The following is a 14,879-nucleotide window of genomic DNA, read 5'->3' as shown; positions in this document are numbered from 1 at the left end:
ATTGGACAAACTTACAAAATCAGTGAGGGGTCAAATAATTATTTCCCCCACTGTACGTTAACGGGGAAGTCGCAGGCTAGATGAGGGCAGTGAGAGGTTAAGTGGGGAGGAGGTTGGGTTAAGGTAAAGGGGTGGAGCTGTAGGGTTTTTAAGGGAGTGAAGCGGGAACCCAGGCGCCATTTTAGGTGGAAAAAGCTGAGGTAGAGAGAGATAGTTTACCTGTCAGATGGAGGCCCTCTTAGATAGGCTGAGGGAAGCGGCAGAGTCGCACGGCCCGGAGTAGTTGGAGGCGCAGGTGTTGGGCCTCCTTGGTGGGGAGGCAGCGGGCACGTCCAGCTCGGCACCGGGGGGCAGACGGCCGCGGCGGGTACGGCCGCTGGCGCGCCTTAGCCCGAGAGAAACCCCACGGGCTCGGCGCCGGATTGGGAGCCTCTCCAGGGACCCTCCGCTAAAGCTCCAGCGTCGGCCTCCCAGAGCGGGAGGAGTCCCGCAGTACGGCGGAGCGCAGAGCAGGGCAGGGGTTCCCGCCTCCTGCCTTCCCCAGCGTGCAGAGATGGATCGGGACCGGGACCTGCAGGATCCCCCCCTCAGCGGGGGAGGGGAGGCATGCGCGGCAGGGGAGTGAGAGACGGTGCGAACACGAGGCTGGGCTGGCAGCTGGTCGGCAGGGGCCCAGGCCTTGGGACACAGAGGAGGACGCGGCAAGCACTGGCAGGCAGCAGCGGGAGGAGGGGCCATCTTCTTCATCGTCATGCGCCCCCAGCACCGTGGAGGCTGGGGTGTGGGGATCCGGGTCAGCAGTGGTGTCGGCGCAGGAGGACGTCTCGTTGCTGAGGATAAATCGGCCGGAGTCAGGAGTGACGGCTGCGGGGTTCACAGCGCCCGGGCAGTTGGTTGGTGGGCTGAGTCAGTTGCTGGGCAGCTTGGCGGGTTGGGTTGCTGGTCTTGGGGGAGCAGGATTGTCTCCGTTGCCCGCTTGGGGGGAGGGAGGGGCCCCTACGGTGCCGATGAGGGTTGGGCTGGATGTTGCTAGTACCGGTGCGGGGGGGAGTCGGTATCGGTGCAGACCCAAGCAGGGGTCAAAGAGGAGCGGCGGAAAGTGGATGACTCGGCACAAGGGGAGGTATATGTCTGTTTCGAGGGCCCATTGGGGGCACATTTGAAGCAGGAGGCGAAGTAGCGCATTTGAAAGAGGGAGTATATAGAGATTTTTTCCTTGTTGCCCCTGGAGAGATTTAACTTGGATAGGGCGCGGCAGGAGGATGGGAAAAAAGAGGAGGATGAAAAACGCAGGTATCGGCTGATTCCGCGTACCTTCTCCAACTGGCTGCAGACGTTTGCCATTCTGCCATTTTGGGGAAAAATTGCCAGAGTGTTGCTCCGTGCTGTTTTGTTGGACACGAACGGGGAGGCGTATCGGGTGTATGGGGGCGTAGGCTGGCTTCGTTACGACGAGCAGTTTAGGCAGAGGAAAGCGGTCCGCCCAAACATGCGGTGGGACCACAAAGATATTGGTTTGTGGATGCGGGTGACGGCGCCGGGGCGGCAGGGGCAGTCCTTTCGGGGGGGGGAGGTAGCGGGGAAGGGCAGTCGGCGGCGGCGAAGGGTTTGTGCTTCCTTTTTAATGAAGGGAACTGTAAATTCGGGGCGAAGTGCAAGTTCAAGCACAAGTGCACTTCCTGCGGCGGGGCTCATGGGACGTCCAGATGTTTCCGAGGGGGTAAGCCGCTGGATATATTTCATGACAGGGTGGTGGTCCGGATACGTAGGTCTAAAACGTATCAGGAGGGGCGAGGGTGTTGTGTTTGCTTGTTTGCAGTGCCGGGATGCTCGATGTGTCCGGTCGTTTGCCTGCGGGAGTATCGCTTGGGTATTGGAGAAGGGGCGCCCCCCTTTTTGCGGCATGCGGATGGGTCCTTTTTATCCAGATTTCAGTTCCTGGCGGTTTTGAAGAGGTGTTTGGGGGATTTGGGGTTGGATCCGCGGTGTTACACGGGTCACTCGTTCAGGATTGGGGCGGCGACGGAGGCAGCCCGTCGGGGTATGAGTGAGGAGGTTATTAAGAGAATAGGTCGGTGGGAATCGGGTAGGTTCTGATCCTATGTGCGTTTGCGCGCTCTGTAAAGGGTGCCGGTTGCGGGCTTCTGGATTAATGTGGTTGTTATGTTTGTTTCGTTTCAGGTGTTCCCCCGACCTTGGTGTGGATTATCGGGCATTCGGTAGTTTTTTGGGGGGCGTTACGGGCCGATGTGCGTCCGAACGGTCGTCAGCTGGGCTTTGACAGGGAGGTGGCGGCCATCCGGTGGCTGGGTTACCGAGGTATATTGTGGGGAAGGGGGGGTTTGAGGGAGGTTCACCGCTTTGTGCAGCTGGACCGGCCTCCGGATGTATTGGTGCTGCATGCTGGAGGGAACGACTTGGGCATGAAGCCGGTGAGAGAATTAATTCGGGACATTAAGTTTGACCTGTTACGGTTGTGGTCATTGTTCCCCGGGATGGTAGTGGTGTGGTCGGACATCGTTCCTAGACGGCGTTGGTGGGAGGCACAATCGGTGGAGAGGATAAACAAGGCGCGCATTAAAGTTAACAGGGCGGTTGGAAAATTTGTGGCACGAAATGGGGCGGTTGTGGTACGGCATTTTGAGTTAGAGCCCGGAGTGGGTGAGTTTTTGAGGGTGGACGGAGTCCACCTCAATGCATTGGGCATTGATCTGTGGTCGTTAGGTCTGCAAGGGGGGATCGAGCGAGCTTTGGGGATGTGGAGGGGCGTCCAAGCTTGAGATAGAAGGTCAAGTTGCGCGTCTGTGGCGGTAGGAGGTCCTGGAAGACGGTGGTAGGGCTTGGTGTTTGTGGATGGGAGGGCCTCAATTGGTGGGGCTGGACTCCCAGGGTTGGAAAGTTGGTTGGTTTCAGTGGGGTGTCCATCACTCGGTGTCTCCAAGCTGGAGTGATACGGCTGGAGGCAAGGTGGATTGTGCCGGGTGTTTGGTGCACCAGCTGTAATCGTGGCTTCTAGGACCTCCTTCGTCAGGTCTAGGTATATAATATATGTTACATGTTATGTTTGTATTAATAAAAGGCTGCTGTGGCCATTTAATTCCAATATTCGGCTTTGAGTCATTTTTGGAGGGGGATATGATAACTAGGTAGGGTTGGGGAGTGTGAGGATAATGGGGAGAGAATAGAGGACCTCAGGGAATTCCCTAATAACCTAATCAAGTTTTAGCTACATCACTGCAGATCTCCTTCTCTCCTCCAGGCCCGGCCCAGGGGTGACGTCGTGACGTGTGTCTCACTGCTGCAGCGGGCCTGAGGAGAGAAGGGAGCTGTGGTTAGTAAATGACAGGACCGCCGGCTCCAGGCATGGGATTTAGCCGGTTATGTTTGTATTAATAAAAGGCTGCTGTGGCCATTTAATTCCAATATTCGGCTTTGAGTAATTTTTGGAGGAGGATATGGTAACTAGGTAGGGTTGGGGAGTGTGCCGATAATGGGGAGAGAATAGAGGACCTGAGGGAATTCCCTAATAACCTAATCAAGTTTTAGCTACATCACTGCAGATCTCCTTCTCTCCTCCAGGCCCGGCCCAGGGGTGACATCATGACGTGTGTCTCACTGCTGCAGCGGGCCTGAGGAGAGAAGAGAGCTGTGGTTAGTAAATGACAGGACCGCCGGCTCCAGGCATGGGATTCAGCCGGTTCGCTCCGGTTCTACAGATCCGGTTGTTAAAATTACAGCCGGATCGGAGAACCGGCTGAATCCCGATCCGGTGCGGCGGGAGATGAGCGCTATAAGCATAAGCAATGCGCCGCACAGACTGTGAGTTACAAGAAGAAGGAGCGCCGGGCGGCCACAGCGCATGTAAGTATGCTGCTGCAGAGTAACTGACCATGGCAGCCAGGACTCAGTAGCATCCTGGCTGCCATGGTAACCGATTGGAGCCCCAGCATTACACTGCTGAGACTCCGATCGGAACTGCCGCTGCCACCAATGATGGGGGGGCCAGGGGGCGCACTGCCCACCAATGATTTTTAATACTGGGAAGGGTGGCGGGAGGGCACACTGCCCACCAATGATTACTGGGGAGGGGGGGAGGGCACACTGCCCACCAATGATTTTTTTAATACTGGGGAGGGGAAGGGGGAGGATGCACTGCCCACCAATAATTTTAATACCGATGGGGGGGCGCCATGCCCACCAATGATTTTTTTAATACTAGGGAAGGGGGAGGGTGCACTGCCCACCAATGATTTTAATACTGGGGAGGGCGCACTGCCCACAAATGATTTTAATAGCTAGGAGGGCACACTGGGGGCTGATGGAGAGGCACTGGGGGATGGTGAGAGGCACTGAGGGCCGATGGAGAGGCACTGGGGGCTGGTGGAGAGGCACTGCGGGCTGGTGGAGAAGCACTGGGGGCTGGTGAGAGGCAATGGGGGCTGGTGAGAGGCTACTGGGGGCTGGTGAGAGGCTACTGGGGGCTGCTATAAGGCTACTCGGGGCTGCTATGAGGCTACTGGGGGCTGCTATGAGGCTACTGGGGGCTGCTATGAGGCATGGGGCTCTCATCTGAGGTCTGATTGGGGTCATTCATATTGGGGTCTGAACTGAGGTGTTATCTGAGGTCTTATTGGGGTCTTATTAACATTGGGGATCTTATTGGGGCTGTTACCTGAGGTCTGATAACATTGGGGGTCTGATTGGTGGTCTGACCTGAGGTATAATGAAAAATATTTTTTTTCCGGAGCAGCTTGGAGAAAAAAGGGGTCACAGTCTCCCACACTCCTTCTGCCCGGCCAAGCGAGCCAGCACCCCTGAGGCCAAGCCAGCCAGCACCCCTGAGGCTAAGCCCTGCCCCCTGAGTCTTCAGAACTGTAAGTAAATTATATATATGGGGAGCTTATAATATGAAAGAGACTAATTATGTCTGAACAGACATATAGCGCAAATTACAGTTTTTGTTTACGTTTTATGTTGCACTGAATTTTCTGCGAAATATATATATATATATTTTATAATTTATTTATTTTTGGTGGGGGGGGGGGTCAGGGTGGCAGTGGATCTTGGGTGAGTTCCCACACTTTTTTTCCCAGGACTTGACCCCTGCTCATCTCCCTACATTCATCTGTATCACCGTCAATACAGATGAACACTGCACCAGGGCAAGGGAGAGGCGTCTCCCTTCCCTTTTCCTCTGATAGGCTGCTGGCATAAGCAGGGGGACATGTAAACTTAAAAAAATGCCTCAAGGGCGCCCACTGGGATTTATCGCCCAAGGGCCCTCATGAACCTGGAGCCGGCCCTGACTATAGACCCTGCTGCCACCATCCCCTGAACTGTGAAACCCCACACACCTCTGCTGTCCTCCCCCATGGACCCCTCTCCCAACCCAGGGGCCCACCCAGGTAACATGAACAAGAAAAGAAAAATCCTGGACTAACTCACCAAGCTGCATGGATGCTGTAAATCCACCAGCTGGACAGTGAGACTGCTGCATGTTGCTCTCATCATAACCTGCTGGACTTCGGGTGTCATTGCTCTTTAACTCAACTTTAGGCCTGGTGGCATCTACCGACCACTCCTCAGTGAGGCCCACGCTGGGAGCACTAATGGGAACAACACTGAGGAAAGGGGGCAGGGCCAGACAACCACTGCTGGGACTAGATGTTCAGAGTCAAGGCCTTTACCAGAGGGCTCTGCTGTGCACTGCCAGGCAGACACCATGTTCCCATGCTGGGCAGGCTCCTTCAGTCCAGGTAGGCCTGCTAAACCTGCTTTATCCACCTCCCTGATCAGATCTGAGAGGGGCAGGAACTGGAAGCCCCTCTCTAGAGGTTCTGCCTGTAAAATGTATTCTTCCCAGTTCTGGACTGACAGGAGGCAGGATTCCTGGCCTCGGCTCAAAGTCCCTAGATGAGCTCATAACTTGGTGCTGGACCCAAAGGTCCCATCAGGGCTAAGGCACGATGGAGGCCTAGCCCTCCATGACCGTTGTGGGAAAGCCTTGGCACTGGCTTCACGCAACCCAGAGAGTAGGCCCTGAACAGGAGCCTGCAACCACTCTGGCCCATGCAGCACCTCAACAGCCACCATAAAACAGTGATACATCAACAAAAAGTGGGAATCACTAATGCTATAAGGATCAACATGGTGGCGTAACCAAAATGGCTGCCAGGCCGCGTTGTGTTCCCCCCTTTTATCCCACTTAATCCGCTCCCCATGCTAAGCTCTACCCTCCTCTGACATTAATCAGATGGCCACAAGAGGAGAGAAGGCACTCATAGGTGAAGGTGAACAAGATGATGCCACTTACCCCTAACCAGGATGAGTGAAAATTACTCAACTGGTTTGGTTGCACTGGGTACAGTGCAACTCTGGTGGAGGGAGGCCGGAAGGATTGAGGCTGTCTGGGTTGGTGCTGCCGGATGGTGTCCAAATCGAACACGGGCGGGGGCCAAGCTGCCACTTTAGTGGGTGTTGGAGTATACAAAGAGGAACTCGTCTGCACTGGGTCCGTGCGGCGAGCGGATGGACACAAGGCGCAAATCGCAACCCGAGCTTGGATACAAGGTTTTTTTTATTGGAAAGACGACGCGTTTTGGGGTGCACAGGACCCCTTTATCAAGTCTGTATCCTTGTCACTGCAGGCTTGCTGGGGGAATCTCCTTTACAGTCCCTTTCAGAGGGAATAATGGTTGACACAGCTGGAGAATGCGGCCGGGGAGTTTCCTGGTGTAGCGGCGCTTCTGTGCTCGCTGCACGTGTAGCGCCGCTACACCAGGAAACTTCCCGACCGCATTCTCCAGCTGTGCCGACCATTATTCCCTCTGAAAGGGACTTTACAGGAGATTCCCCCAGCAAGCCTACGGTGACAAGGATACAGACTTGATAAAGGATTCCTGTTTACCCCGAAACGCGTCGTCTTTCCAATAAAAAAAAACCTCGTATCCAAGCTCGGGTTGTGATTTGCACCTTGTGTCCATCCGCTCGCCGCACGGACCCAGTGCAGACGAGTTCCTCTTTGTATACTCCCCTGACATTAACCTTTTCCTCTCCTATCTGTCCACTCCCTCCAAAACCAGTCATGAGATCCTCCCCTTAGGCTTGCAGCCCTAGTCCAGCTCTTCCTTTATGATCCTCACCAGGTTTTGGCTTCAAAAACTGCATCAGAAAACCTGATGAAGGTGTACAGGCAGCCTAATTTATATGTAATCGCTTTAAACACTACCACTGACCATAGCTCCTTCAGAAATGACATAAAATCAGTGTGGATATAACTTTTCTTAAGGTTATCGCTAATGGGATCTCAACGTCAATGATAAAAGCACCTTCTAGTCAGTTACGCACACAAAAAGCATCACAATTAGACAGCATTATCAAAGAAATGTAGCACCAGCAGTCAAGTAGTGTAATTATTTGCAGCATCTAAGAATTGAAGAGACTCTTGAGATTAATGCTGGAGTCTCTGTTATGACAGTAATCACTTGCAGAGATGCCTCCGGTTTTACCTTCTCTGAGAAAGGAATAAAAGAGACAAGTCTCCAACTTTTAGGTCTAGTCTGTTATTTCTAGACTTGGAATTCATACGATGGAAATACAAAACTCAAAGTAATATTTGACTTCTTTATTTATTATAAAATCGATCATCTTGGATTTAAGGTGATGGCATTTAAAATAAATAAGGTAATGCGCCGAGTAGCAGCACAAGTGTAGAAGCTGTACTTCTACTACTAGAGCAGCGACTGTGCATGCACTGCCACACTTCCAGGTAACGGCTCATGAACAGTCACTGCTCCGAAAGCAGAAGTGGAGCCACTATTCAGAGAAGCATCTCAGGCGCAAGATTGTCAGCGTAGGCCGAGATGTCCAGCTCTGTCAATCAAACAGCAGGGAGAGCATCCTCAGCTTCGGGGATACCCCCTCACAGGTGTAGAACTCTGTTTGATGAGATAAATCGATTTGTTCATCTCTATTTGACACCCTTAGTCTATCATGGCCTTGTGCAGGCATGCAGAATGTCCTAAATTTGATTTTGTAAATGTATTACCATTGTCATCCTTGATCTACTACATGTCATAGTGCTCTAAGGGTAGAGAACCTATGTGGCCACTGTATGTTGGTATGGTGGTATTTTACTTGCACAGTGTGTCATTTATGCAGTGTATGGTGATTAAGGCACTGTATAACATAGTTATTTAGTCAATTGCAAAAACATTTTTTTTGGCACTGTTTTTTTGGGTACAGTATTGTGTGAAAAAAGTTCAGCTTGGGCCAGTGGCGTACACAGAGAAGTTAGGGCCCCATAGCAAGGATCAAACCAGGCTCCCACACAGGACAGAAGGGTTTCCGCCTAAAACCCTTTCAATAAACCTTAGACTGTTTTTCCACTCCCTCATTTGCTAAAAATTGTTCTTTTAGAGGGTAGAGTCCTGACCAAGTTTTGACCTCCAGTAGAAGAGGAGATAATCCCAACTAAGACTAGGCCCCCCTCTTGCCCTGGACCCCATAGCAGTCACCTGGTCTGCCGCTATGGTAGTTACGCCCCTGGCTTGGGCCACTAGCAGGCGGGTTTATTGCTAGAGTCTTGAAAGGTAAGGGACACAAGCCCCAAGACATATGCTTTCACCCCTCTTGCCCCAAAAAAAATATATATTGGAGGCAGCTTATGTATTAGACAACTTTTCTAACATGGCAGACTTAGATACAGAGACTCCCCTTTATGCATGGTAGTATACCTGTGATACAATTAAAAGTGGTAAAACTGCAGTTACGCCTTCTCTGATTAGAGTTGTCCATTTCCTAATAGAAATTACTTTCACACCACATATGCTTTTTGTTCAGTTTAATACCATTCACTTGCTCTCTGTTGTCAGCCAGTGAATGAACAGCCAACTTTAAGATATCGTTTTTAACACCCGGGGATGTCTGGTAGTCTGTGCATAAAAATATTTCGTCCTATACCATACATAGACTTCTAGACATCAAAGGAGACCAGAACGGAGATCAAAGACGTGCAACCAGTCTAAATGGCCCTTTACACGGGCTGAGAAATGAAAAGATCATCGCTAACGAGCATTCGTAGTAACGTTCATTAGCAATGATCTAGCGGTGTAAATGTACCACTGATTTACCCGAAAAGCTCATTCATCAGGTAATCGGATCATCAGTGCAGCACAAAAATCCTTGTTTCCCGGTGGCAGATTGTGCTGGGTAAACAGGATCTGCTGCCGGCAAACAATGAGTCTGTATGGAGAAGAGCAATGGCATTAGCGATCGCTCCACCCCATACTCTGGAGGAGCTGGAGGAGATCGTTGCATGTAAATGCAGTGGTCTCCTCCACTAGTGATCAGCAGATTGTCGGGAAGGAACGCATCCTTCCAAATAATCTGCTTGTACATTGGAGTTCAGGTGCACGCTTCCATGGCTGCAATGCAAAAGCAAGTAGCGGCACACTGCCATGCGCAAAGACATGGAAACACTAGAAACAAATAAATGTAAATTGCATTACTGCTGTACTTACTATATGAAAATTAGAAGCTCTTTGCACACATTTTTGTACAAAATTGTGCTAGGCCAATCTACCAGCGACACTGTACTGTACAGGGTTGCCAACTTTCCAGAAATTTCTGGACAGTCTGTGAAAATAGGTGACTTTTTTCCTGTGTCCGTGAAAAAAATTTGACGTGTCAGTTATAGTGTTGATCGAGTATGCTTGGCCGAACACCTCTTCGGCTCGAGCATCTCGATGCTCTGCACATGGCGGTAATCGGCCGAGTACCGCATGTGCTCAAGCGCCATGCTCGAGTCTCCTCCTCGCAAGTTTCTTAGCTGCTATGCAGCCAATAAACATGCAGGTAAGTGCTGCCTTCACTGTAATGCCAGTAGCCATGTTGGCTACTGGCATTGCAGTGATTGGCTGGCCGGAACGCGTCATCAGGTGCTATATAGCACCCGATGACGCATGTTCGGCTCATTCGTAGTCAGGGAGAGCTGAGCATAGGAAGGGACAGATAATGTAGGGAGTGTAATTGATTATTTTTTTGGTACAAAAACGTTTCAGAGACCCAAAACTCCTTGTAAAGACTATTGTGTGTGACAGCAGCAATACATTTTTGTAGTGCAACCTGCGCTAAATTTCTCAGTGTTAGGGAGAGCTGTGCATAAAAAAGGGACAGACAGTGTAGGGAGTGTAATAGGAAGATTTTTTTGACAAAAAAACTTTTCAGAGACCCAAAAGTCCTTTTAAGGACTATTGTGTGTGACAGCAGCAATATATATTTTTAGCGCAGCCTGCGCTAAATACCGTGTAATAGGCCGCTGCAGACAGTTAAATTATTCGCGCCATATCTCCTGCGTAAAGTGTGCGCATACCTAAAATATCAGTGACATCTAGTGTACTTTTTCCGTAGACGGTGTCCGCTGAGGACAGTTAAATTATCTGCGCCACATCTCCTGTTTAAAGTGTGCGCATCCTTAAAATATCAGTGACATCCAGTGTACTTTTTCCATAGACACTGCGAACAGTGATATTACCTGTGGTGTGCATACACCTCCAAATCCTACACTACTGTACGTGTGACATACTTTCAAGCATATATCACATTTAAAATGAAGAAGGCGAGCAGTATGGGACGAGAAAGTGGCCGTGATACTGATAGTGCACACAGAGGCTGTGGCCCTGGGCGCGGAGAAACTGTGCCTGCTGCCAGATCACAAGAAAAACAATCATCCACGATATATAGCTTCATGTCCCAGTTTGCAGGGCGGCGCAGGACAACGCTCGCAAAGTCAGCCCAGTGCGAGCAGATGGTCGGTTGGATTGCAGCAGATAATGCTTCCAGTTGGTTAAGCACCACCCTGTCTTCCACCAAGTCCAGTCTCAGTAGCCAAGAGTCTGGTCAACACAATCCTCACCCTGATAATCCTTCCTCCCACCATGTACAGTCTGGCCAAACAAGTGATCCCACACTCTGATATTCCGAGGAGCTCTTTTCATCTCCATTACTTGATTTGGCCCTCTCACCAAGTACGCTTAAAGAGGGACATAAGATCTTGTGCCCTGATTCCCAACCTCTTGAGCATCCACAGTCACAAGAACATGATGGTGGGGAACAACAATTAGTGTTTAATGAGGTGGATGATGATGAGACACAGTTGCCAATGAGTCAACCGCAATTACTGTCTCAAGAGGTTGATGAAGAGGATGAAACACAGTTATCAAAAACTGAGGTTGTGATTAGGTCAACAAATCAGGAGAAAACAAAACCTACAGAAAATGGAGCTCACAGAGTACCAGTAAAAAATATAATATTTTATTAAATCACTGAAATGTAAAAAGACAATGTCACTTTAAAATTAAAGGTAGCAGAAAGAAACACACCATCCTGGTCATTACACAGGCTAATTATTAATAATATGTTGTAAATTCTTATATAGAAGATTTAGTTAAGGGTATGTTCCATATATTACATTAGAAGATTCACAGCTTGACTCTAGTGCGCATCGCGGGTCAGAGGTGGGCGGACTTGCGCCATCCCGTCATGCGTGTTCCCAGTGATGTCAGACGTTGGGCTAAACTTGCTGGGATCGCGCGAGTGGAAGGGCGGAAGTCCCATAGCAGCCCTGCTTACTAACTATCGCGATGCGCGGCTAATGGAGTAAACATCAGATAGACCATGTGATTATAGGGAAACGAACCATTGACTAAAAGACAGTTAAAAGACCTCCAGTCCAATAATGTAGCCACTCCGCCTGAAGAAGCAAACGTGAAACGCGCGTAGAGGGGCACGCCAGGCAGCGACAGCTCATCCCATCCACACACTCTGGGGCATCGGGTAAGAGAGATCCGGACTTGCTCACCATGTTTCCGGTACTGAGTCTTGACTGCAAATGCCTGCGCTCATTTGACTCATAGGATATGTTTATACGATAGATAGCAAGTCACTCATGCCCGCCAGATTCGCATTATACATCTAGGACCTTATGATAGGATACTCACATTCCAGGTGTATAGGTGGTTGAGTTTATGGAAGTCCATACCCTATGTTATATGCGCTATTATGGGATTTTTATGAGCTGCCGGTGCAGGCACTTTATGTTGTTTCCACGTGTCTGTATATGTGTATGCATTGTTTTTTTATGTCTAGTTAATACATTTTGATAATTTGGGTATTTTTTGGTACCAGATCTCTTTGTTGATTTATATTTAGGAGGTACACCCTTGTATGCACTGGTGGTGTTGATCCAGTTGAATAGTATAATTACTCTGTGTTAATTTCACAGATTGTTGATTGACCGCAGTGATGAATTTGGGAGCCAGAGAAGTAGTATGGCTCACTAAAGTTAATGACATTTTTAAGGTGGAAACAAATAAAGTTTTTAATGAAGCTACAGTACAAATAAAGGAACAGATGAAAATATATAAAAATCTTTGTCACCAAAAAATTAAGATCTGGTGGAATAAAGTCTCTTTAGAGAAATATAAAGATAAGGGCATAATACCGAGAGGTCTAAGAATACAAAAATTTCCAGGCTTTGGCCTAGAGGATGAAGAATTATGTGAAAAATGGGAAAATGCAATAAACAGATGCTCCCTAGAGATGATTGATCTAATTATGGAAGCAAATGGCAGAAAATTGCTAAAAATGGAAAAAGAACTGGAAATGCTACAGAAACAAATAGATGATAGCCTAGAGAGTGCTCGCAAAATAAGCTTTCAAGAAAAAATGGGAAAGGCCTTCACGGTATGGGAAAAAGAAATTATAGATCAGAAAAGAAAAAAAATTCAGAGAGATGAGGGAGATTACAACAATAAAAAAGTATATAAATGGCAAAGAAAACCAGACGAAAACCAACCCAGAACAAGAACATCGTCATTTGCCTCTACTAGCTCAGAAATGTCGGAATCCAATGGAGAAAATACCCATGGACAAGTACAAAAATCTACTAGGGCACAAAAAAACTGGCTTAACAATAAAAATCAAAGAGGAAAACGGAAAATGGACGATAAAACGGAAAATAGCAGTAAAAAGGGGAAAGACGACACACCACAGGTAATTAACCTATCATCAACTGTGTTAACGGAAGATCAGATAAATCTACTAAATAGAGGGTTAAGTTTCTCACCTGCTAGTAACTTTGATCTCTTCACAGTAACGAAAGACTTGCATTTATTTGCAAGAAAACTGCTTTTAAAAAAATTACATAATAAAAAGACAAATCATGAGGGGCTTGATTCAGAAGAAGAGATCAAAGCATTATCCTAGAAGATCTTATGAATGAAGAAGAAGAGCAGATCAAGGTAAGCGTAATCCCCAAACAGCTAAATAAAAAATCCACCAATTTCCCCCCACTTCAATTATGTCCAGCAATCGAGATCTTTGTTAAACTAGTAAGTGAGGAATTGACGATATTGAGTAATCAGGGAAAGAAAAGAGAAGATAATTTAAGTAAAAAAGAAAAAGAAGCACTAGATACGTTGAGAAATATGAAAGGAGTGCTGATTAAACAGGCAGATAAAGGGGGTAACGTGGTGATCTGGCCAGAAGAGATGTACATACAGCAAGCATATAAAATATTGAAGGATAAAAAATGCTACCGTAAGTTGGATTTTAACCCTCTATCCACATTTCAGAAAAAACTAAATGATATACTGGATCAAGCTGAGGAAGATGGTATTATCCCATATAAAACAAAATCCCTGCTGATAACTCCATTTCCAAGAATTCCGACCTTTTACATGACTCTGAAAGTACACAAGAACACAAAAGACCCTCCAGACCGGCCCATCATAGCAGGTAATGGCCATCATTCATACAGGATACCACCGCGGCTCTGAACAGATTGAACAACATACAAGTGGAAGAAAGTATGATCCTAGTAACAGCAGATGTAGAAGCGCTGTACTCAAATATCAAACATGAGGATGGATTGAGAGCAGTTGCAGAATCCTTGAAAGGTAATGACATGGAGGTGGGATTTAATGAATTGATTCTAACCTTGCTGGGATTCATATTGGATCATAATTTCTTCCTATTTAAAGATGAATTTTTCCTACAGAACCAAGGTGTGGCGATGGGGGCCACGTGTGCCCCATCGTACACAAACCTATTCTTGGGAGCCTGGGAAAGGAAAATATTCATGGATGAGCAAATACCAAACATCAATAAGGTGCATAATTGGATGCGCTTTATTGATGACATATTCTTCCTGTGGGAAGGTACACAAGAGAAATTAAAAAACCTCATTAAAGATCTGAACAATAATGACCAAAATATATTTCTAACATTTCAGATAGGAAAAGAAGTGACCTTTCTAGATTTAAAAATACACATAGGAGGCAATGGTATACTGGAAACAGATGTATACAGAAAAGAAACGGCGGTGAATGCCCTATTGCATGCTGAATCATCACATCTGAAAGCCACCATTGATGGGATACCAACCGGACAATTTGCCAGGATAAAAAGGATCTGTTCGAATGAAGGCAAGTACAAAGAACAGAGTAAAAATATGACAGAAAAAATGTATTTCTGAAAAACCTCTGGTGACAGCAAAAAGAGCAAAAAACTTTAAAGATCTACTGGTGCATAGCCACTATATAGAAAAAATAGAGAGGAGAGATGATGAAAGACTCAAAGGATCCTTCCCATGCGGGACATGTAAAGCCTGTAAAAACATGGTAAGATCCAAAGAATTTAAAGGTCTGAACCATGACAAAAGATATGTAATTAGAGAATATATCTCGTGTTCCTCCAAAGGTGTCATCTACCACGCACAATGCCCATGTAATAAGATCTACATTGGTCTTACGACCAGGGAGCTGAGAAAGCGAGTTAGAGAACACATACGGGACATAGACAAAAGTAAGGATGAAGAA

The sequence above is a fragment of the Bufo bufo genome, chromosome 1 (genome assembly GCF_905171765.1).
Source record: "Bufo bufo chromosome 1, aBufBuf1.1, whole genome shotgun sequence".
Lineage (NCBI taxonomy): Eukaryota > Metazoa > Chordata > Amphibia > Anura > Bufonidae > Bufo > Bufo bufo.
The sequence above is the reverse complement of the archived record's forward strand: the minus strand, read 5'-3'. Positions refer to the sequence as shown.